This window comes from Cyprinus carpio, chromosome A14 (genome assembly GCF_018340385.1).
Source record: "Cyprinus carpio isolate SPL01 chromosome A14, ASM1834038v1, whole genome shotgun sequence".
In the NCBI taxonomy this organism is placed as follows: domain Eukaryota; kingdom Metazoa; phylum Chordata; class Actinopteri; order Cypriniformes; family Cyprinidae; genus Cyprinus; species Cyprinus carpio.
The window spans coordinates 6,318,257-6,343,302 of record NC_056585.1 but is presented as its reverse complement, the minus strand read 5'-3'; the positions used below and the strand labels follow the sequence as shown (position 1 = coordinate 6,343,302).

Below are 25,046 nucleotides of genomic sequence, written 5' to 3'. Positions count from 1 at the left end.
GAAGCAGTAGTGCCCGCTCCGCAGCAGTGCCCGCTCCAGCAGGAGCTTTTTCAGATTTGCTCCTGCAGGAGACTTACCTAATTCCTACACTGCCACAGCAGTTCCCGCTCCTGCAGGTGGTCTTCCATATTTTCCCTAATCCTCGCTTCCACAGGAGCTTTTCCATTTTCCCCACTGCCACTGCAGCTCTGGGAGGAGCCTTACCTAATTCCCACACAGTTCCCACTCCTGAAGGAGCCTTACCTAATTCCCACACTGCCACAGCAGTTCCCGCTCCCGCAGGAGCCTTTTTCTCCATTTCCCCACTGCAGCATTTCCTGCTCCCGCAGGAGCACTTCCATATTTCCTGCAGGAGCTCTTCCATTTTTCCCCACTGTCGCAGCAGTGTCAGCTCCCGCAGGAGCCTTTCTGTATTTCCCCACTGCTGCAGCAGTGCCCGCTCCCGCAGGAGCCTTTCCATATTTCCCCACTGCCGCAGCAGTGTATGCTCCCACAGGAGCCTTCCTATATTTCCTCACTGTCGCAGCAGTGTCTGCGCTCGCAGGAGCCCTTTTTTCTGTATTCCCCATTGCCGCAGCAGTGTCAGCTCCCGCAGGAGCCTTTTCTGTATTCCCCCATTGCCGCAGCAGTGCCCGCTCCCGCAGGAGCCTTTCCATATTTCCCCACTGCCGCAGCAGTGTATGCTCCCACAGGACCCTTCCCGTATTTCCCCACTGTCGCAGCAGTGTCTGCGCTCGCAGGAGCCCTTTTTTCTGTATTCCCCATTGCCGCAGCAGTATCCGCTCCTGCAGGAGCCTTTCCTGTCTTTCCCCACTGTCGCAGCAGTGCCCGCTCCCGCAGGAGCCTTGCCTAAATTCCCTCACTGTGCAGCAGTTCCTGCTACAGCAAGAGCCTTCATCTTTATTTGAAACATCACAAATCATCACCCCCTCACAAAGAAGCCAATTTCTCTTTTTCAGGAGCTCTAACATATTTCCACACTGCTGCAGCAATTCCCACTCGTAGCATAGTTCCCACGGGAGTTTCTTTTCAGATGCCAGCAGTATCTGCTCCCGCAGGAGCTCTAACATATTTCCACACTGCTGCAGCAATTCCCACTCCCGCATGAGCTATTCCACTATTTTCCCACTGCCACAGCAGGGGGACCAAAATTACCCCAAGAACATAGCGATGACTCATCCAAGATGTCACAAAAGACCCCACAACAACATCCAAAGAACTGCAGGCCTCACTTGCCTCAGTTAAGGCCAGTGTTCATGACTCCACCATAAGAAAGAGACTGGGCAAAAATGGTCTGCATGGCAGCGTTCCAAGACGAAAACTGCTGAGCAAAAATAACATAAAGGCTCGTCTCAGTTTTACCAGAAAACATCTTGATGATCCACAAGACTTTTGGGAAAATACTTTGTGGACTGACGAAACAAAAGTTTAACTTTTTGGAAGGTGTATGTCCCATTACGTCTGGCATAAAAGTAACACCGCATTTCAGAAAAAGAACATCATACTGACAGTAAAATATGGTGGTGGTAGTATGATGGTCTGGGGGTGTTTTGCTGCTTCAGGACCTGGAAGACTTGCTGTGATAAATTGAACTATGAATTCTGCTGTTTACCAAAACATCCTGAAGGAGAATGTCCGGCCATCTGTTCGTGACCTCAAGCTGAAGCGAACTTGGGTTCTGCAGCAGGACAATGATCCAAAACACACCAGCATTTCCACCTCTGAATGGCTGAAGAAAAACAAAATGAAGACTTTGGAGTGGCCTAGTCAAAGTCCTGACCTGAATCCTATTGAGATTCTGTGGTATGACCTTAAAAAGGCGGTTCATGTAAAGGAAGAAAAAAAAAAGTTGTTTCTAAGAGGAAAATATGTGGGGGTAAAGAAATTAATTAAATAAATAAAGTCAATGAACTCAATCAATCAATAAAAAAGGAAATGTCACAAATCAATAAGGTGAATAAGGTCCAGTATACGGGACATCTTAGTTGACAGCCACACTCTCAGGCTAGGGGATCAGGGTGAGGGCATGTAGGCGGGTTGGGTTGACACAGGTTTTAGCCACCTACTGCGCCTCATGTTTTTGCAGGAGTGATCTTAGTGCCTGAAGTTGAAAAAAAAAATACCAACTCTCAGCAGAAAAGTGCCCAATGTCATTCACAGTTTTCCCCCATTGTCCAATCGAAAGAATGGAGAAGCGGGCCTTCCATTGTGGTGACAGAAGTTTACAGTTGCTTGGAACGTCCAGAGATTGCAATGCCAATGATTAGGGTGACCATATGGGCTAATTTTACAGGACACACCCTTGGTAGGATTTCTATATTGCCTAAAATATCCAGGTATTGGCTGTTTGTACTGTGCAGATTGATCGTTGTATGACATTCATGAGAGCTATAGAGAGCAGAGCAGACGGCTCCTTATGCTTTTGAATTGCTCTCGCAGTACTTTGGTGTCATTTAATGATCGGTGCGCAGCGACGCTTCAAGTGAACGAACGAACAAACACGTGTGCGTATTTGCATCACTTTGATTGTTTTCTGTAGATCTCAACTTCTCACGTGCCATGATTGGTTGTTTATGTACAATATCTGCATTATAGGTCAAACTACTTTGGATGTTTTAGGCAATATAAAAATCCTGGCCAGGATGTGCCCCATATGAATGGCACATACAGGTATGGCCACCCTAGCAATGATGGATGAGAAACTTGTGGTGGTTGTAGCGGGTTACCCGAAGCTGTATTTCTTTGAAAGCTTCTGCTAATATGACCGTTTACTTAACAGCAAACCAAAGATTTTAGAGGGCTCGCTCTAAAATCCTCAATTAGACTGGCAGGAAAGCTGATTCAGTGGTTGCCTAGCAACATAAGAAAAAAAGTCAGACCTGAAAAATGTGTTCTGCCTTATAAGTTCTCTTTTGCATGTTATTGCTACAAACTCGAAATAAACGACAAGTTATGTCAAAATGCCTGTCTTGTCAGTTTGTCAACCATAAAAAAATCCCAGTTTAATCCCTAATTAAATGTTGTTTAGGTTTCATTTGTATTTTTGATTAATATATTTATCCATTTGCTTGTAATTAATAATTACACTGTTTACTTGCCTTCAGTTAGCTTGAGAACATTTTACTTATTAGTTTAGTATAGTTTTGCGGTTTTTTTTTGTTTTTTTTTTTTTTTTTTCATTTGGCAGCTTCTAGTTTTAAAGAAATATAATGCTTCTAACATCTTTGCGGCAGTAGTTTTTATGGATCAAAAACAGTAACTGTTCTTCTGTCTTCCACATGTCCACACAGTGGGGGGAAAAAATCTTATTTTATTTTATTTTATTTATATACTAATTATTACTATAGCTTTTTACTATGATAAATATGTAAATATATATGTAATAAATATGCAGGTGTGGATCATCTATGTGCAGGCAGGAAAAAGCCCTACCAAAATATTTATCACTTTCAAAACATAGATTCAAACAATGAACTGCCATTATACTACGGAAGCTGTTCTTGACCATATTACATTTCCATACCACTTCACCAAATGATTTCAGTTATTTCAAAGGTCCTTACAGCTGACTCTGAAATATGTCACAATACATACAGTAATTAAAGTCAGCCATAACTTCTGTTACTTTAAGTTTGGTGAGCAGAACACAAATTAGGAGATGATGTGAAATCAAAAATCCAACTGGCAAGATGCAATAGATGTTAGCTTTTTTTTACATTTAAATTGACATTACCTTTTTTTTTTTTTTTTTTTTTTTTAGTTTTAAAGGTTAAAACAAGGTTAAGATACTGACAGAAACAGTAGTGTTTAGTTGGACTCAGACTTAGGAACAAAACTCAGACTCGACTTAGATGGACTCGAACCCAACACAACCATAATCAAAATAGAATACAAAAAACCATCACAATTTTCAAAAAATGAAGGAACAAAATGTAAACAAACTCCAAACTGAAACTATAAATAACAAATCACAAAAAAAGACAAAATAACACTCTAAATATCACATCCATAAAATAAAGGAGGACCATGTAGGAGTTTGACACCCTTGGTCTATCCGCATTTTTTGCCTCCCGGCCCTACTGGTTAAATATGTAACTAATTAATTTTTACTGACTGAGCTTAAAAGGTAAATAAAGTGGTCTTCAGCTCCTGGTTCACCCTCTCCATCAGTCCTACAAATAATGCTCTTCATTGCCCCCCATTCACCAGAGGGTGGTCTTCAGCTCCTGGTTCACCCTCTCCATCAGTCCTCTAGATAGAAAAAAAACAGAAGACAGAATCATAGTCCTGGGGAATACTACAGACTAGGAAAACATGGTAAATAACAAGTTTGGCAGTTAAATTGGCATTAGGTAATTTGGGTTAGAAAAGGATATGAATCTGCCAGCTTTAGAGTATCTGCTGATAATGACCAAAAAGGGGTGTTACCTTGGGATGGCTCCCTCTCCACTCCCTAAAGCCAAAGTCTCTAATCCTCAAATACCAGTCTGACCACTAAGAGTTCACAATCTCCCAGATCCTATTTGAGGCAATGTGAGAAGGTGGCACACAGATAGAGTTTGTTGTCCTCTTTTCATTGTGATAGCATTTCCTTAACTCATCCATGGCACTGGACCATTTCCAGGATGTTCCTGTGGGATCCCCATCCTGAGTGCTCACACCAGTTTTTTATTCTACAAAAAAATGCATAAATATAATACAAAAGCAGTCATTGTAACAGCACAATGTCATTTGATTTCTGTATTAGAATTAACGTCTCAGTTACGTATGTAACCCTCATTCCCTGAAGGAGGGAACGGAGATGTCATGTTGGTGATAACCGACGAATTGGGATCTCGCCAAAAAGACCAATCCACTTGAATACAACTAAACGAGCCAATGCACATTGGCATGCGATTATTGTATCCATTGCATGAGCCGGTGACAGCAACTGTGGCGTAAGCACGTGACGTCTCCTTTCCCTCCTTCAGGGAACAAGGGTTACATACATAACCGAGATGTTCCCTTTCAGTTGGTCAATCTTGGCGTCATGTCGTTGATGACCGACGAATTGGGATCCCTACCAACATGCCACAGGTGCTGCCCCCTCCAGTGCCCTGTGTAGGCCTCCTGATCCTTCCTATATGGCAGATGATAGGACTGGGCTCTATACAGAGAAGGTTAACTACAGTTGTTCCTCGCAACCCAACAGTAGGACTTGGATAACACTGGGAAAGCATGCCCCTCCATTTGGAAGAGGACACACTGCGGAGTCACCTCCTACCAGAGGGGGTTAAGTGTAATTTACTCACGTGGAGTAACCCTGAGGGGCCCTACTGCACATGGAAGTCTCTGAGATGGCTTATGGCTGCATTATTTAGAGATGCGGAATGTGGTCTGCCAGGGGAAACATGGTCTTAGTAGGTGTACTGTGGAATACACATATGGGATCCCAACCGGGTCACTCATATGGGCACTAGCCTCACACCTGATTTCAGGAATTCACTGGCCTGCAACTCGAGGCAATTGATATGCCAGCACAGTTGGGTACCTGTCCAAACCCCTGACACTGCGTGCCCATTGTACGTGGCCCCCCAGCCAGTGGCCAAGGCATCCGTGAATACCACAGCATGCCTGGATACCTGTTTCAGTGGCACCCCTGCCCGGAGAAACAAGGGATCTGACCACGGGCTGAAGGTTCCGCGTCACCACGCCCACCTCGGGACTCGGCCATGGAGCCAGTGTTGAAGCAGTCTCTTATGGAGCAGACCGAGGGGAACTCTACCGATGCAGCTTCAGCCATATGCCCTAGGAGCCTCTGAAAGAATTTCAGTGGGACCGCCGTCATGCCTGATAAAGTCTTGAGACTGTTCAGCACCAACTAAGCACATTCCTGGGTGAAGCATGCTGTCTGACTGACCGAATCCAACTCGATGCCAAGAAAAGAGATCCTCTGCTTTGGCAAGAGTTTGCTCTTTTCCCAGTTGACCCAACGGGCTGAGGTGTCTGAGCACCAGGTCCCTGTGTGCGCACAACGGATCGCGAGACTGTGCGAGTATGAGCCAGTCGTTGAGATAGTTGAGAATGCACACCTCCCGTTCTCTCGAAGGAACAAGGGCTTTCTCCACGATTTTGATGAAGACACGAGGCGACAGGGACAGCCCGAAGGTCAGTGCATTGTACTGATATACCCAACCCTCGAAAGCAAACCGCAGGAATGGCCTGTGCTGCAGGAGGATCAAGACATGAAAGTACACATTTTTCAGGTCGATCGCTGCAAACCAGTCTTGGGGACGGATGCACTCGAAAATGAGTGTCTGGATCAACATCTTGAACGGCAGCTCGTGAAGCACAAGGTTCAAAACTCGCAGATCCAAGATCGGTCGTAACCCACCGTTTTTCTTGGGCACAATAAAGTAAGGGCTGTAAAATGGCAACAGACCGCTCCACAGAGGTAATGCCCGTGTACCCCAAAGGGGCTTCACCAATGAGGGTGGTGAGAGTGGAGGAACTACAAGATTTGTTTTGGGCAGAAAAAAGTGCCTTCCACAATCTTGTAAGCTCCTCATTCACCTCCGGGAAGAATGGCACTGGAGGGGAGCAAAAGCATAGCCGTCATCTCTGGGTCTGGCTCGGACAATGCTGTCACACCCGAAGGGGGCAACACACCCGGGTTGTCATCCCCGGAGAGATAGAGCTCACCCTCCGATGCAGCGATTGACATCTGGTCTCAAGGGGGCGAACTGAAGGAAACAGCCGGCTCCCTCCACGGCCGCTCCACAGCTGGCTCCCTCCATGGCCGAGTCCACTGGACGCAGTGCCGCCTCGATTGCCGAGACTAACACTGGATCATGGCAGATGCAGAGGGACCCCACCATGTTTGAAGTAACAGAGTCTTTCATCCAACTCCGAGATGGTCATGTCCCCACAAAAAGAACATGCACCATCCACGAACGCTTGCTCAGTGTGCTCAATGCCCAGACATATGAGACAGCGATCGTGAACGTTCCGATGTGCCAGATAGCAACCGCACCCAGAAATGCACAGATGATAAGACATCTTTAAAAAGACAAGATCACCATGTTGCTCTGTTAGAGAAATGCTGAAGCACGCAGGGGAGCTGGCCACCGCACATTCCTGGTGTGGCTGTCTGCACAAAGATGATTCTCTGTTCTCGCCGGCACTCGCTGGCTCTCTGCTCTAAAGTAAAAGGATGAATGAATGCGGTGCACCTGCTGCCTCTTATACTCATGCTGTGATCAGCGGCAGCTGGATGCAATAATAAACATGTGTGTGTCATCTGTTCCTATAACATCCAGACAAGATTCAGGTTTCATCTGTGATTTATGTGCTCAATACTACATTTACATTTTAAGGTAGTTGCTGATGTGTTAACTGGCTGATTTGTATTTTCCAACACAAATGTTCCTCAATTTATCAGCAGTACTAATGGACAAATAAAACAGATAACTCATGTTAAGTTACTTTATGTTGATTTGTTTATTTACATTACTTAAGTTCATCTTATGCAAGCAGTGTTGATAACAGTAAATTCTACATAATAGCACACATACATCACTCACTCAGATGTCTATTTCATGTTGGGATGTGCTCATATGCAATACTTATCAAAGATTTTCCTGTCAGATGATAAATATACATTTAGTAATAGTTTTAAAGATGTATATGGTTTATGTAAACCCAGTTTGAAGACGTATGTGTGCTTACTGGAGCTCCCCGCTACAGCAAAATCACAAATATACTACTGTCTAGCATCTTTACACCTTTAACAATTCAATAGTTGACTCTACAGTTGTTCAACAAATGCAATTTTAACACAAGGAATCGTGTTTTTGGTTTGTAATACTCCCTTTTGCGGCTAATCTTTAAAAACTTTCTTTAGCCCCTTGAGGTTAGCGGAGGAGTCTCTCCCGTTACACAATATCCATAAAGCACGCACAGAGATGTGGTTGCTTTCCACCTTTAACCTGTTCCTCCCAAACAACACTAATTGACTATTAAGGTCTGCACTTTTGTGCCGTAGTGACGCATGAAAGAGGCATAATGAAATTCACATGACAGGTTAATCCAAGAATTAAACATAATATTTTCTATGTGTAATTTAAACGTGGCTCCTACACTAGCATTTGAAGACACCCTCATCCATCTTCTCCACCATGTTCGATTATGACATACATGTATCCTCCTCTTCTTCTTTATGTCATTTCCTCTCACGTGGCCTCCTGGGATAGAAAAGTGTCCATCAGATGCACACTTCAGAAGCAGGGCTGAAGCAGTAGGACATCCAGGGATTTCTCAACTACTCTTACATGAATACTGAGGTTTCAAACATACTACTCTTTTCATGTACTGTTTTCTTTTTGCAACATTATTATACACATGGAAATTAGTACACCAACCAGTAATTTTTGCATACTCTTTTATGAATACTGAGGATTCACACATACTTAATTAGCTTTTGCCTGCAATATAGTAGGGAAGTATGTGGTTTCGAAAGCAGTGACTTTTTTTTCACATTATTTGATATATTGCTCTGTCCCTTCTAGTAGAGACCTTTTGTGATATGGTTTGGTTTTACTTAACAATACACTGTATAAATTAAAAATTTTAATTAAAAGGCATTTAATGTTAGTCCTCATATATTATCAAAACCACACAGGGCCCCCAGGTTTTGTGGAAAACAATGTAAAACTGTGCTGGAAAAAAACAAAAAAAACTGGGGGAAAAGACCACTGTAATGTATAGTTCCAAGACAGATGATAAAGACAAATCCAAAGTAAATAAAACAACACAGTTTTTTAAAGAAAACAACAGAAGGTAACCAAATAGTAAACCAATATGCAAAAGAGTGTGTGTAGCACAAACAGTACCAGGCAACTGAGGAGTGAACACAGAGGAACTTAAATACACAGTGAAAACATGAATTAAAGGGTGGCACTGGAACAGGTGTGCAGGAGCGTGATGTGATCGAACTAAAAGTCCATGATAATGAAACTAAAGGAACATGAGTGCAACAACCACAACCCCCTCAGCTCAACAGCACAATTTCTTTCTTCATCTATCTGTTTCACCAAAATCTGAAATCTTGTATTTTATGGCAATTAAAAATAAAATAAAACAATAAAAAACACCTTTCTGCTGTTATTCAGTATAAATATTTAAGCATTTAAAAATTACATCTTGTATTTAATTTTCATTATATAATAAAATGTATTTTTTAAATATAATCTTTTTTATTTCATTTTAAGTTTGTACTGTGATTCTACAAAGTAAATCATTAAATATTGAATTCATATTGTACTTCTACAGATTTTTAACCCTATATATCAATTTAAACACAAATATTGCAAACTGAATTTTATTTAACAGTATTTATTTTTCTTTTGTCTTCCAAAATAATACTGTTATTTTATAAAATAATAATAATAATAATAATAATAATAATAATAATAATAATAATAATAATAAATGTAATTAACATTTAATAAAATCAGGTTTTTTTATATACATTTATGTGGGTCTACAGTATGTTAATTATTGTTGTAAACTGTGCATCTGGCCATAATAGATTAACAGCTTGAAAGAAGCTCATATTAAACAGATGGCATCTTGGTACAATGGAAATATTTAGCAGATTTAGTGTTCACAAACAGTTCTGCAGGATAGAGAGAGACTTCTGTCACATTAACAAATCTTACCACACATAAACCTAATCCGCAGCAAATGTACAGCTGAAAACCTATTTTCAGTCTCTTATGTTCAGATTTTCCAGTGGATATCAATCTGAGGCTTGATCAATCTGATTTGATCTGTGACTCACTGATACGACTTTGTGAATCATTTTGACTAGTTTGTTGAAAAGAAATGATTTAAATAAATAGATCTGACCGTAATTCGAGTAACTGACCCATCTATGCAGCACTATCATTTTCTGTGGTTTGAAATGACAAAAGAGAAACTGAAACAATGAGCTATATGTTGTTGCCACTTTATGTGTTGTTTATTTATAGTTACCGAGTTATCTGAAATCAGTTATTGCTACTGTCTGATAGAATCTGGTGCTAAAACTATGAAACCGATATTGATATGAATTTTAATTGAGAGAGTAATCAGTAAAATGCAACCTGATATATTGATTAATAATAATAATAAATTAAAACATTTTACAAAATTCTAAATAAGTGACATATTAATAAGATTTTAATAAGCCACAGGGACAGCTGTTTTGCCATTTTTTCTGAGATATATTTTATATTGTGCAAATTCTGTGCAAACATTGAATCCAGTATAAAAGTTGTATTTAAATATGCCATTTCACCCCAGACGTAATGCAGCTTAGAAGGTTCACAGCAGCGCAAAACATTGTTGTCAGTCAGTTTGCATCTAGGCATGAAAATCAACAATGAACTTTTGAACCAAATATATCTTCATATAACAAGTTTTCATCAGTTAGGACAGTTATCTCCACATGCTCCTGAAGAGATAGGCTGAATGCTTTATCCAGATGTCTGTCCTGATAACACAAACACTGCTGGTCCCAATCAGCATGCAGAGCACTGATAAAGTTTTCATGCACAGGCATCCTGCAAGGACAGCAATTTCATTAGAAACATAAACAAAGGGAGATTACTAGCTCCTGATACATCTTTTGAACTGCTGCTGTACAGGAAAGCATAATAACAAGTAAAAAATCTGACGATGCAAAAAAATTAGCCACTGGGGTGAAATCCAAAGCTAATAGAAAAACATCAAATGAGCAGCGTAAAAGCAAAGCTGATTTTTGATGTTTTGGAGTAATTCCTTTTTGACTTCCCCAAGGAGAGATGCTTCATGAGGCATGGAGGAGGCAAGGAGGCATGGAAAGCTCCAGAACATCTAAGAGAATCTGTTTGAGGAGCTTTTTTAATGCATTAGGTATGAAGGTTAGCCTGCGGCAAGTTGGGAGATGTAATGTAAAATACCAGGACCTTGATCAAATGCTTTCTTTGATTTTAAGATTGTTCGTTTGTTATGCTGGAAATGATGGATTTTTGGGATTCATTCTTTATATTTTGTGTACCTCATCATCATGAAAGAATTTCTGCCTTTCAAATCAAACCAAACTAAATAAAAAAAAATAAATAAATAAATAATAATAAAAAATAAAACACAATATCTTTATAAAAAAGACAATACCTTTAAAAGCTAAATATGCATGCATATGCATTGACTTAAGCTTTCTTCTTATTTCAGAGGTAGGTAACGAAGTACATTTACTCTGCTACTTGATTAAATTTGTGGAAAATTTGTGAGATGGGTACTTTTTTACTTTAATTTGAGTGCATTTCTAATAATAATAATAATAATAAAAAAACTTCCATTCCATAATTTCTATTCTTTCTTCTCCATGTCAGTTGTTCCCTTTACATGCATTGAGCATGAAACTTTTTGATAATGTCAGTCAAACCAAATCCATTTTTTTTATACAAAGCAAATGACATTCAGTGATACTGGGGCTACAGATGAGCTGCCATAAACAATGCTATATGTATATAGCATATACAGAATATATATGTTTATTATTATTATTATTATTATTATTATTGCCCTTTATAGTAGCAAAACTAATTATTAAAATATGAGCTGGAAAATAAGAATATTAAAGTGATTTGTTTAAGCCATGAATGTTTAAAAATTTGCTCCTTTTAACATTTTTTTACAATGTGCTTCATTAACATTTTTTACATATTGCAATATGCTTCTATTTATTATCTCAAGACCTCCAGTCTGCTTGTAGACTTGACAGCTTGTTTCTGTTACATGGCTAACTGCTCTCTGAAGCTTTGACTGGCTGGAATCAGCAGGCTATTTTTAGCATTATTCCCATGACAATAGAAAGGAAGTCCTTGACATAATGCTTTGATCCAGCCCATATTTGCTTGTGATGTGCTTGAAAACGACTAAACCAATCAATCATTCAATCAGTCACTTACAGAGGGAGGAAATTCAAAATAAAATAACAGAGATTCACGATTCCCCCACCAGAGGTCCCAGGTATGAGGCAATTGTCCATTTGTTTCCATAGTTACAGGAATTTGAAGGTGCTGGAAAAGCCGTAGAACACATTCCTGACACATTCCAAAAAAAAAAAAAAAAAAAACTTGATGTTTTCAGAGTGAGTAATTGGCTTATAACCCTGCTGGAACGTTCCATCTTCAGCACTGGAACACTGCAGCATGTTTGACAGCTTCATCAGAGGTGCTAAATCACACCACATCTGGCATGCTGGCTGCACATTAAGGTCTTTCCCACTGAAGTCTGGGTAAAGGAGTCGTGCTGAGGACAGGGGTGCTGTCTTAGTTCAGGTGCCACCTACAGGGAAATGTAAAGGTACTTGGGAAATAGATGAGAGAAGGGCACATAAATAAACACACTGTGATCCGCTACAACAGGGGTCTGAAGCCTACGGCAACAATAGCAAAAGAGGTGTATGCATTTAATTTAAAGTCTTCCGCACCTGCATATCAGTGTACATTTTCAGATTATCATTCCCACAACCTGTTATATTAATTTAGGAGCTGTAAATACTATAATAAAATGGTTAGTTCCAGACTTTGATTCTGACTGGTCAACAGCTGAGTTTTATTCATGATAATTAGCTATGTCCACTTCACCCAACAGTTCTCTCTTAACAACCACTTATGTAATGAATTATGAATGACCCCTGCTGGTGTCATGTTGCATTATTCACCTTTAATTTTGAGGTCACGCCCTTTGCGCTGTCAAAGAAACAGACGTTTTCTCATGCTGAGAGATAAACAGATGTATATGTGTTTTTATTTGAGCTTGATACATTCAAAAAAATACAATAAATGCTGGGTTGTTTCAACTCAACTTTGGGTCAGATATGGACTAACCCAGCTGTTGATTTCAAGTGTAACATGTCAATGCATGCATTTGGTGTGGTGGATATTTTGTTGGCATATTTTGGGCCGCTTAGCTCTAATTGAGCATTATTTACACATCTCAGCCTTCATGAGTATTATTGTAGACCATTTCCATGCCTTTATGACCCCAGTGGACCCATCTTGTGATGGCTACTTCCAACAAGATACCACACCATGTCACAAAGCTCAAATAATCTCAAACTGGTTTCTTGAACATGACAATGAGCTCACTAAACTCAAATGACCTCCATGGTCACCAGATCCCAGTCCAACAGAGCACCTTTGCAATGTTGTTTAATGGGAGATCTGAGACAAATCTGCAGCAACTGCTTGATGTTTTCATGTCAATGTGAACCAAATTTTCTGAGGAATGTTTCCAGCACCGTGTTGAATCTATGCCATGGACAATTAAAGCAATTCTGAAGGCAAAAGGTTGTTGAACCCAGTACAAGCAAGATGTACAGTACCTAATAAAGTGGCTGGTGAGTGTGGTGACAGTGATTCACTAGGATAGCCTTTGTGAATTGCCTTAAGGTAGCTTGCCTGTTTATAAACTAAGATGATGGTCTTCAATCCATTCTAAATCTAGAAATCCCAGATCGTTTTCATGTAAAATGTCTTAATATACACAAAATCTACTGGAGAAAAGAGAGAGTATTTTGCCATTAAATTTGCATTTGATGGAGAAAAGAGAGAGTATTTTGCCATTAAATTTGCATTTGATAAGTGAAGACACTGGATGGCAAAGGTCGCTATGTCCATGGATTATAGACCATTTAAAATCACCCAGACATGTCAACTTCTGTCAGGCCCAGTAGGCATTAATGTTTATCATGTTTGTGTTCACTTTAAACTTGGCTGGACCCCAGGGAGTCCTAATCCCACCACCAAAGACACCAGATAGACAGTTTCCATAGCTGCTAGTACTTCTGTTGTTTGTTATGTCACAATCATTCACATGTTTGATATCTTTTCTTTTTCTCTTTCCCTTGCTTGTTTGTTCACATTGCAGATTTAAGTTGCCATTTGTACCAGGCTGTAGATTATTTGTTAATGATAAATTGTTTTACACACAGTGTCCAAATTTAATTCTAATCAAACAGCAATATGAGCAAAAGTCAACACTGGCAAGTTCATGAAGCGATGTTTCTTGCTAGTTAGCCGGTTATTTGTGACTTTAGGACTTCAAGCAATGCATGATTGGGAGAATGAGATATGACTATCAGTTTAAGGCTTTAATTATTATGTTTGGTCCATGTTCCAAAGGACTTTTAGTCTGCATTTTTCCCATTGTTTCCATTTTCAATTTCTGTGCTTACTTCTTGTTAGAGATTGTCTTACTTTTGGGAGATGAGAGGGTCTGTATTACTTTCTATCGGTCTAAGTGTAGCGGTCAACATGGATCAGGTATGCCTTAATAACCAATCACATTACTCTGCAATTATAACTCCTATTTGAAAATACAAAAAAAAAAAAAAAAAACTATGTGAAATACACCAATCATATTCCCAATTTATTTTGTGAATTGTTTATAAAACATTCAACCTAAGAGAAGCACTTTCAAAAAAAAAAAAAAAAAAATAGCTGTATGGTTTAACAATTCTATGTAAAGGAATTAAGTCAATCATTTTAGCATTGCAAAAGTTATTGCCATTTATTTAATAATAACAAATTATTATTAAAAAAATCAAAAACATTAAAATTACCCCAATTAATCAAACAATAACAATAACAATAAAAAAATATAATCACATGTATACATATTTAGTTGTATATAGTTATATATTGTATAGTTTTTCTTTAATCTGACTACATAACTAGTTTATTATTAGTTTGAAAATTTTTTTTTTTTTTTTTTTTTTTTTTTTACAAAATAATGCAAATACAATTTAATGGCCCTACTGATTCAAACTGGAGCCTGTTGTTTTGACTCTTCACCTGAAAACTAATACCCATGAAACAGTTCATATATCCTCCTTCTGGCTGTTGGAATGAGGGTCCAAATAATATAGTAACAGGGCTAACATTACTTTGTTACTAAGAGTTGATATGAGGTGTTAACATGAGGCATGAGGCATGAGGCATGTCAACACCATAAGTCTGTGTAAATCAAAACTGCTCTGGAAGTATTAGCTTGACCCAACCTGAGAAGCTGATTGACAAGGGAACCTATTTGCTCACAAAAGCAGTTGGGCAAGCTGCTTTGTATCCTGCCACATGCTCTCAGTAAATGTCTGCTGTCTTGTATTTTGCCTTGAGTGTCACACCCTTGCAATCACATGAAATCAAAACAGCACTTTTTTAAGCACATTTCTGACCTTCTTGTTTGTGATTCATTGATGTATCTTATTCAAGTTAATTTATTGATGACTGTCTATTTCAGCTGGCATCACCAAGGTTGTGTAGACGTTGTAGTGAAACATACTCTGTAAATCACCAGGTACAGCACTGTACTTGTAATGCAGAGCATTCATGTACATGAAACATGAGTTATGAAACTAAACTGAATAACTCAGTGCCATGTCAAAGCAAGATTAATTTGTGTAGTTTCTGAAGCAAATATATTCTGACATTTGCGTTTGCTCTTAGTTTGATTTAAAGCAGTGTTTTTTTTTTCTTGAATCAGCTTTTTAAAGTTACTTTAGAGAGAAAAAAAAGAAAATGAGAAAGTAAAATGGTAAAAATAATATTTTATATTTGCATGGGTGAAATTAGAAACATGAAATACAAATTCTGAAAGGATTAAATTAATAACTAGGAATTTTACTAAACGCCAATTGTTCTTTACCCATTTTCCAATTAAAAATGTTGAGAAGGCTGTGTCTCCCTTGCCTTTAGCACCATTCATTGGACGTTTCACTTTGAAATGCAAGAAGTAATATACTGTAATATCATTATGCAAAGATTATGACATAGACACATTTTTGTGACCATGAGACTGGGTTGCAAATAACTCTATGACAAAAGAAAATGGATTTGAAAGAGAAATGATTTGAAAAACAAACACCAACATTGATACACTGAAAGGCTGTCAAGGGTGAACTTGACCTTCAGCTTCCATGTCCCGATCAAAAGGCTTCCTCAAAAGATGCTGGTGGTGTTTCTAGAAAGTAATAAACCTCTGTAGCTCAGTGTTATTAACAATCCAATCAATTGCCAATGGATAAAATCAATCTCTGTCTCATTCAATACACATTTCACTCATAAAAACGTCACATTCCGGAAGTAAAATGGCTTGTGAATGCCATTTAATGTTGGCTTCAAGGTCCCGGCCAAATGGAAACTCCACATCGCCTCACTGAGAGAGCATCTTCACTCCATAATCCTGCACTGGTTTGAGTATTTAACAATGCTACTTTGCTTGGTTATTTGATTAGCAATCCAGTGTTCCTTCTGTCATCTCCCAGGAGGTTTTCAAAGAGCAGCCCGCAGGATAGCTCACATCCATCCCATATTCCCTGCGGAAGTCTTTAATGTAAATTTCCTCCTGGGTAGACGCATGCAGCCTCTTTGCCTCAGTGCATTCCCTGCATGCTCGTGTACTGTATGTGATTGATCGTCTGGTCTTGGCACGTATATATGAATTTTGTTAGTATAAGCAGTGTCACGGCACAAGGACAGACAGGGAAACCCAGCATGCAGTGATATCAAAGCAACATTACCCATAATCGCACATGTCCAGAGAGCCTCTCCTGGGATGTGCACTCACACTCTAATGTGGACGTGACTGACATGTACTGTCGTCTCAACACAGACCCTCCTCTTCTCTCCCCTACTGATTTATGCCAATAAATGAACCATCTCTTTCCTGCGCCTCCCTCTCTCTTTCTCTCTCCCTCCCTTTCTCTCCTCCTCTCCTGTGTTCACTCTCTATCCCTCCCTGCATCTCAGTCACACTCGTTGGATCTCACAAAAGGAAGGGAAATGCATGCAAACCCAGCGAGGTGGAGAATACAGGGGAAAGTTGCATCCAGCAGTCGCTGAGAGCGAACGCACACCGCAGGGATCCGCCGGAGATGTGAGAGGTCCGAGCAGCCGCCCATCCCCCTGTCTGTTTAAGAAGACACCGGGGCCAGCTGCAATGACCTGGGTGAACGAGAAAAAGCTTTCTGTGAACCTCCACTTGTGCAACTGCCAACAAGCACTTGAGCTGCCCAAATAGGAGGGCATGATTGGTTGGGCTGCAAGCGGCTGCTGCATGCTCCAGACATAGGTAAGGTGCCTAATCTAATTCAACAGATTTAACCTCTGAAGGGATCAATATAATCCTCCATTGGAAATGATGGGCTAATGCGAGCTGTCATTCTGGTTTTTTGTTTGCTTTTCTTTCTAGGGGAAACTGTACATATTGTTGTCAGATTGGAATGTTTGAGGGAAAGTGTGGTTCCAACGAAGTTTGAAAATATGAAAGAGATGCGTGTAATCAAAACTCATGCCTTGGAGATGCTTGGAAAGATCCTCATTCAAATTCAGTGTGTGTGGCAAAGCAGACAGTAAAATGAAAAATACGAACGATGCCTCAAGCAATCACATCTACTTTATTCTCAAATGAACAGTATTGTGAGCCATAGTCTTCCTCTTGCATAATCGTAATTAAAACTCACAAACCTGTCAATGAACTCTGAATATGCTGACCAAAGGATGTAAACAACATCATCTGGCAGCTTTGACAAGTGGATGTCACCTTTCACTTGAGCATGTCTTGCATCTGTAAAACTAGAATATTGAGTTAGTACGCATTAAATGCACTATTGACTGAGGTGATGCTTAATTTGCAGTGGGTGGGGGTGAGGGGTCTCTCAGCTGTAGGTTTAGTGCCGATGATTGATTCACACATGTGTATACTGTACTTCAGCTCACAATTTCAATGCAGCCAATCTGTGCAAATGAGGTAAATAACCACATTCAGTACACAAAATCAGCTGTGCTTACATTTGCATGCCTTTTTCTTACATCATTATGAATAATAATGATGCTTGATTTTTAAAGACGAATCTCTGGCAATCTTTGAGGAAATCTCCGTTTGTAACTGGGTGAGTTGCAGTATTTTACTGTAGGGGAAATGTTGATCCCTGGAATAGATTATTGACGTGTTTAGTGAAGAGTGGAAATCTCGTTTTGTGAATGTTGAGAATGGATAGGAAGGTATGACTAAGTGATTTTAGTCTTCTCTTTAATTTGCTTTAACCATTAAATGCAGGATTTGCTTGAGGACCCAACAGCTTTGAAAACTGCATCATCATGCCCTCTATATTCAGTGCCTGATTTGTTGTCAAGCCCACTGTTCTGCTCCACGTTTACTCACATGTCCAATGCAATCTAATTTGAAAAGATTAAAGCTGTCATACGGTCTCCTGAGGAATAAACAGTTATATGATATTCAGTGTCTCGTTAACGCAGTAGTTGGCTTGCATCCTGAGTCAGACACAAAAGCTCATATGCATGCAAATGCATACTCCAAACCAGTGCAATTTTCAGTTACAGCACAACCCGATAAAAGTTTATGACTGCACAAGGAAGCACCACACTGCATTTCCGAGATTGAATGTGCATAGATATGTTTCATTTAGAGGTGACTTGGACTGCGTAACATACATCACACTGCTGAGCAGCAAACTGTACAATGGCCATGTCACCTGCTTTAAAAGGACAAACAGCAGGTGGAAAGTGTACAAAGGGACAGTATTGGGATTTAATTATAATAGCATGGTACTTTGATATATACCAAGGTATTAAATGATTATCATGTAGTATGTTATTTACATAGTACTTTATAATACTGCAGACAATACCAAACAACCATGGTACTCCGAGTATTTAGTTAAGTTTTGTGTCTTTATGGACTTTATCATTATTCAGTTTGATCGTTGACATAGGAAACAATGTCTCTTGTTTTACTTGTTACTCTCTAATGATAATAAAATGTATTTTCAGCTCACATCAATATTTCACATCCACTTATTTATTTGTGAAAAATTGTGAACTAAGCAAACAAATGTACAGTCATTATTGCAAAATAAATACATTCTGGGTGAAAAAAGATCTGGGGTCTGTACTACAAATTCAGTTTAGGTGGCTAGTCAAGTTCGTTATTACATTAGTTTTGCCAATTTTGCAATGGGGGGACTACAAAAGTGTGTCTGCTTTTACCAGTGTTCATCCCCATAGAAACTCTATAGAGCCATATTAAATCAATCACTGTTCACTGTTCACAATCAAGCACCGTGACATATTTGATGTCATCAGTCCACGTTTCTCTGATGCTTCAGATTAAAGCACACTGCACAGAGAAATACTTTGAGATTTTCATCTGATGGAGTGTTTTCCTTTTCTTTTTCTTTTTTTGGTCTGAATTTTAAGATACATATCAAAAATATCTGTCTCCAGCATCCCCACAACAACCCTGTACTGTAGGTTACTATATGTTTACAATAAAATTAAATAAAAATTTATTATTAATTTTTTTTGTTGGTGTCTGTGTGTGTGTGTGTGTGTGTGTGTGTGTGTGTGTGTGTGTGTGTGTGTGCTTTTTCTTTCTTTCTTTCTTTCTTTCTTTCTTTCTTTCTTTCTTTCTTTCTTTCTTCCTTTCTTTTTCTTTTCTTCTTTTTTCTTTTCTTTTTGTTTGTAAGTGTAAATTGCAATTATAAACATTCTCCTCTTTGAATTATATTTTTGTACTTAGCCTTTAAATGCTGCTAGCTAGTTTAATGTCTAATAATAATAATTAAATGATATTAAGCTTTTTAATAGAAATTTTAGATATTTTATGTCACTATTTTCCTCTCTTCAGCATTCCTCTCAAGCTTTTGTGACACCAGTGCTATTTCCTGTTGCTGCGTAAATGTGTTTTAATTCTTCATAATGATCTCTTCATTATCAGCCAAGAAATAATTCACACTTACTCTTGCCAGCAGGGAATTGTTTTGTCTTGTGGCAGGATGTTTCACTGTACTCGTATCAACTCAGGATCAAATCGTGAGTTCACAGAGAAAGTTCAGATGGAGTGTAGAAGTGGAACCACTTAATCCAGGTTGGATCGGTTTTTATTTATTTAATTTTTTGTTTGTTTGTTTGTTTTTCCCCCTGATCATACAAAATGATGTACATTACCACTAATGCAACTTACACGATGATAGGATGACAGCAAGACTTTGTACGTAACTTGTTCTTCAGAAGGGTCCTGCTGGTTTGGCGATCTGGACACGTTCTGAGTCTTTATTGGGTCCTACATGACACAAAGGAGGTCAAAGGCTGGGTTAAAAATAGAAACATGACTCAAGCCTTTCAGCTGTAGGTGCTAAAGGAGTCAAAGGACTGATGTTATTAATAAAGGGTATTCTAGACAAACCGGCTTCTGGTGACTTGAAGACATGTTTCTGAGCACAGAATTGAATGATCTAATTTGACATGGATAACTAAACAATCTATTTTGTAAAACTCAACGTGCATACATTTTATTTACTTTTCCCAATAAAATTAATTATTGTAAACCAGTGTTTCAGTTACTGTAGATTGTGTCACATAAAGTACCAGTGCTGTAATGGAGACCAGCTCATTCTAAGTCCGAGTCTGGGCCAAGACCTGAGTAGGTTGAGTCAGATTCAAGGCCGAGACCAGAGGATGGTCTGAATGATTCAGACAGTGTAAATAGGCTTTCCTTTGGAATGAATGAAGCTTGGTTTAGTGTCAGTGTCTAGCAAACCTTTGCAGTGTGCTCCAGTCTAGAGACACAGTAACACAGAGCAGACAACGTGCGTGAGCCATCACAGACTTTAAAACATATCCACAGTACTGTAGTACTCCAGACCAAATATAAGTCAGTATGAGCCAAGCCGGGTCCACATGCTCCAGAGTCCAAAACAAGACCAAGAAAATGAAAATTTAATTTGGACTTGGATTAAAAATGTACTAGTGAATGAGTCAGATCTCGAGCACAATACCGTGAAGTACATTTTTAATTGAAACAATTCTGATGAAATATTCTGGCAAAAAGAACTAGCTTATAATTGGAAAACGTGATCCACCTTGGAAGGTCAAAATGAATATTTTAGCAAGACTTGTACCAAAACCCCTGTCTTTTTAGCATAGCACGTGTATATAAACAGAACGTGACATGCAAATCAATAGTCATATAGTGTTGATTGCAGACTGAAGTTGATGCGAATGCAGTAGACACAGCTGAGAGCTGCAGTGCAGTGACACAAAGGGCTATTATAAAAACACACCCACTCTAGTGAACATTTCACCAATTAACCACCATGGAATCTGCGATTAGCCATAAAAACTGAGATGTGGATTATCAGGATTCACATCATGCCTTGCCAGTAGACTTCATGCAATCACTGCTAATAAGACTTAAAGCAGAACCCATGTATTATACAACGCACAAAGAACATAAAGACAATTTTAAGACCACTTTTTTTTTTTTTTTGTATCAGGACCTCTTCTTTTGTATTGTTACTTTACATATATTAAATACAAATGTTTGTATGAAAAGGTGTTTTCAAGGATAAAACAAGTTTAAAACCGCTTTTATTTTTATTTTCTTATGCATTAGAATGTGCCGTTTCCTCTAAAATGCCATTCAGTGTAACAATAGTTTATATATCTAAGAATCCTGTCTTATTTAGAAAAATACTCATTATATGATATTAAAAGACTCTATTTAATGATCACAATGCAGCACCAAATACTTACCAATCTTTGCCACTATCCTTCAAACCACTAGGTTTTACTCATTTGCCAACAAGAAGTTTTTAATAATTTAAGATATAGTCAAATTTGTTATGAACACTTTTTTAAAATGATGATGGAACATTGTTACATTTGTTTGTTTGTTTGTTTACAGGCTATTTGAAACATTAAAGTAAACACTTTACTTGCATTTCATATGCTTTCTATGTATATATAACCAAATCTAGCTATGTATATATAACCAAATTAATTAATAGAGAATATGTGTTCCCTATTCTAAAGCGTAACCAAAATCTCTTTTGGGTCACACTTAAGTTTGGGGTTAGTGAACAATTCTAACTATTAATTATGACTTTTGCATCAATAAACTCTTAATTTGCTTCTTATTAATAGTTAATAAGGTCTCGTGGTTGGTTCATTATCTGTGCACCAATCATCTACCACCTCTATTAATGATGCAGCCAAGCCCCCGGCTATCACCACATCACAGTCCATGCACGGCCTTAACTATATCTTCTTATTTTTTTTTTCTTTAAGAGTGATCTCCATTTAGTTCCCATGGAAACCTTTTGTAACTCATAGCAGAAAAAATGAAAACAAAGATCCTGTGCGCAGATGGAGAGAAAGAGAGAAAGCTGTGGATGAGAGTCCACCTACTCATGGAGCTGGAACAGAACAGCTCTTAGCGTGGTCAAAGAGCACTGCCACATCAACACTACCGCTCTCACGCTCCACCTGCTATAAATACAGCACTGCAAGAGCTCACACTGGATGAGCTAATTCACGCAAACTTGATTGTATTTACAGGATTTTTTTTTTTTTACTAATGTCCCTAATCTCACTTCCCATGAATCATCAGTGCATGTTGTTCTAACGAAAATAATGTGTGTATGCATCGTCTAGGATCCAGTCACACTTTGCACTGTATTCTGCTGAATATACATTTCACAGAGAAGGCCTGCACTGTAAAAAAGAGTCTAGCTATTTCAACTTAATAACTTAAGTTCAGTTGCTGCCTTAAACTTTTAAGTTTAATCAACTTGTCATTTCAATTTTAATTGCATTATTACATGGCTTTTTGGAATACTTGATTCTGATTGGTCAGTCGCCACATCCCTCAATAACAACCGGTAAAAGCTGAAAACACAGGCTCTTCCGGGTAACTGAAGTCGGCGCTATACGCTTGATAGGAACTGTTTTTCTTGATGGAAACTTTGCGTTTGTTTAGCTAATACAATATTAAAACTTGATTTAAAATGGTGTACATTTATTTAATTATGTCATTCTGGTATCGTGGGCTCGCTCTCGTTTCATACAAACGCAGCTGCTGCCATGTTGCAACGCTTGTTTCGTACACTGTAATGGATTATAAGATAACTAACAAACTGGTAAGATTTTAAAACAGTTTTGTCTTGAATCAGTATCTTTTATCGCCATAATTATTTATGTGGTGTAATGTTGTGTAATAAGTGGTGTGACTGCACCGTTCCCCTTTAATGTCTGTCTGGTTTAAACTTGACGCTTGCTAGCATATGTCTTCATGGAAGCATTGCATTCAAATATAAAAAAACAAATTAATACTAAATCTCTAAATATTTACCAATTAGCCAAGTAATAATCAAAAAACCATACACACACAGCCATACGGTGATACTTCGCGTGGGGTTCCTGATCACCCTCTCGGGGTTATTTTGCACTAACAACTGGCTGGATGTACATTATCACTTACTTAAACCAACTTATGGATCGAGTTGAAGGATATAACTTTAAAAAAAAAAATAATAAAAAAATTTAATTGCTCAGCTGAGTTATAGTAATGTAAAAAACAGTTTGTTTACTTATCGATCATATCCTTTTAACAGTGTGGGTTGGTTGGTACACTTCATGTTATTTATTAAATATCTGTGGTGGAACAAATATTTACCCAACAAGATACAAATCAAAGCTTAAATCCTTTGATGAGAAACAAACTAATTTAATGCAACAAATTGTTATTGTTCCATACAGTAGTGGGCAAAAGTTATGTCTGGCGTAAAATTGACTTTGAATATCTTGTATCTGAGGTTATGTTGATGGAGATTTTCTAAGCATATTGTGTAGGTGTGTTTGAAGAGGGTAAGGCCTTTGTATGTGCGCCACATTTCAGTCGTTTCATTTGAAATATGCTTATTGATTCTTGGGTATTCTGTACTCTTTCAAAACATTTGTAATAGTGTCTCTTACTGTATAACAGTGAAAACACAGAAAGCCGTAAAATTCAGCCAATGGCTGGGAAAGAGTTAAAAGCAAACATTGTGCAAATGTCTCCTGCAGATATTACTTTTGGCCACTGCTGATTTTGAGTAAGTGATTCTATGTACACAAAATATTTGGACATATATATGCGTTTTTATTTTTATTTTATTTTTTATTGTTGTTGTGGTTTTTTTTTTTTTTTTTTTCAGAATTACCCTGAAACGATTAAGTTAAAATCTGTGTTTTAAATTCAGTCATAAAATACTTAGATTTAGTCCACTCTTCTAGGCAGTATCTTTCCATTTTAGAAAACCCAGCTGAGGAATGAGGTGGTGGTCTGGAGCATGTCCTCAGGTTAACATCATGCTGAAGCACTAAAGAGTCCTCCAAATGAGAAACTACTGTAGACGATCCAATAGTACAGACTCTGAGAAGCCATTTTTATTCGACACACATGGAAAAAAGGCATATAGGTCTATATGATATGTTGGTCTTACATGTATATCATGTCTAATGTTCACAACTCGTGTTTTTCATCCACTTGAGATTTGTCAAAACATGGGTTTTCAATGTTTTGTCAAGTGAATGTTTGACACTCAGTATTGCAAATTATTAAATGAACAGCCACAGATTTGTTCCTGTCAATTGAATATGCTGTTGACTCTGAATGAGCTCTATTCTTTGGAAACCTGTGAGTAGTCATTTCCAAATAGTCATCTCCAAACAGAATGTCAGGGGCATGTTGGGGCAGGAGAGGGCAGCTTTATTTCAATGTGCATGGTACCAGAGGGGCGGCATATGAGTTTTGTGCCCCTTTGAGTTGCAGTGCATAAGCTGCACACACCTTTTATGAATCTATTTTATTTTATTTATTTATTTATTTATTTATTTTTTTGTGGTAGTTGATGGAATTTGTATTAATTTTGACTCTGATTTTATATATGCTCGCATTTGTTACTGAAGACTGTTCTGTTTCAATAAATCTGTAAATAGATCTGCTTCACATCACAGACAACTTATCAGTGCCAAGTGTGCACTCCAATGCAGAATGCAGGATACTTGTGCAGAAATACAGCATTTTAGGAGATGGATTGCAAATTGCATTGCTTGAAGATGTGTAAAAATAACAGCAAGAGCTATAAAGCTGATTAGACAATTAATTAACACTGCGTGAGCCCTTTTCAATCACTG

The 25,046-nt window shown here is 38.5% G+C and overlaps 1 protein-coding gene across 2 annotated transcripts in view; it reads left to right on the top strand.

The window, feature by feature from the left end:
• Positions 1-16,468: 16,468 nt before the first annotated feature.
• The window catches only part of LOC109102004 (FERM and PDZ domain-containing protein 3-like), a 129,682-nt gene continuing 121,104 nt past the window's right edge, over positions 16,469-25,046 (top strand). The window contains exon 1 of one of the 2 annotated variants that reach the window (XM_042769791.1): positions 16,469-17,139. The gene's annotated coding sequence lies outside the window, so the exon portion shown is untranslated. The remainder of the gene's footprint in view (positions 17,140-25,046) is intronic. The other variant, XM_042769789.1, reaches the window with a different exon arrangement.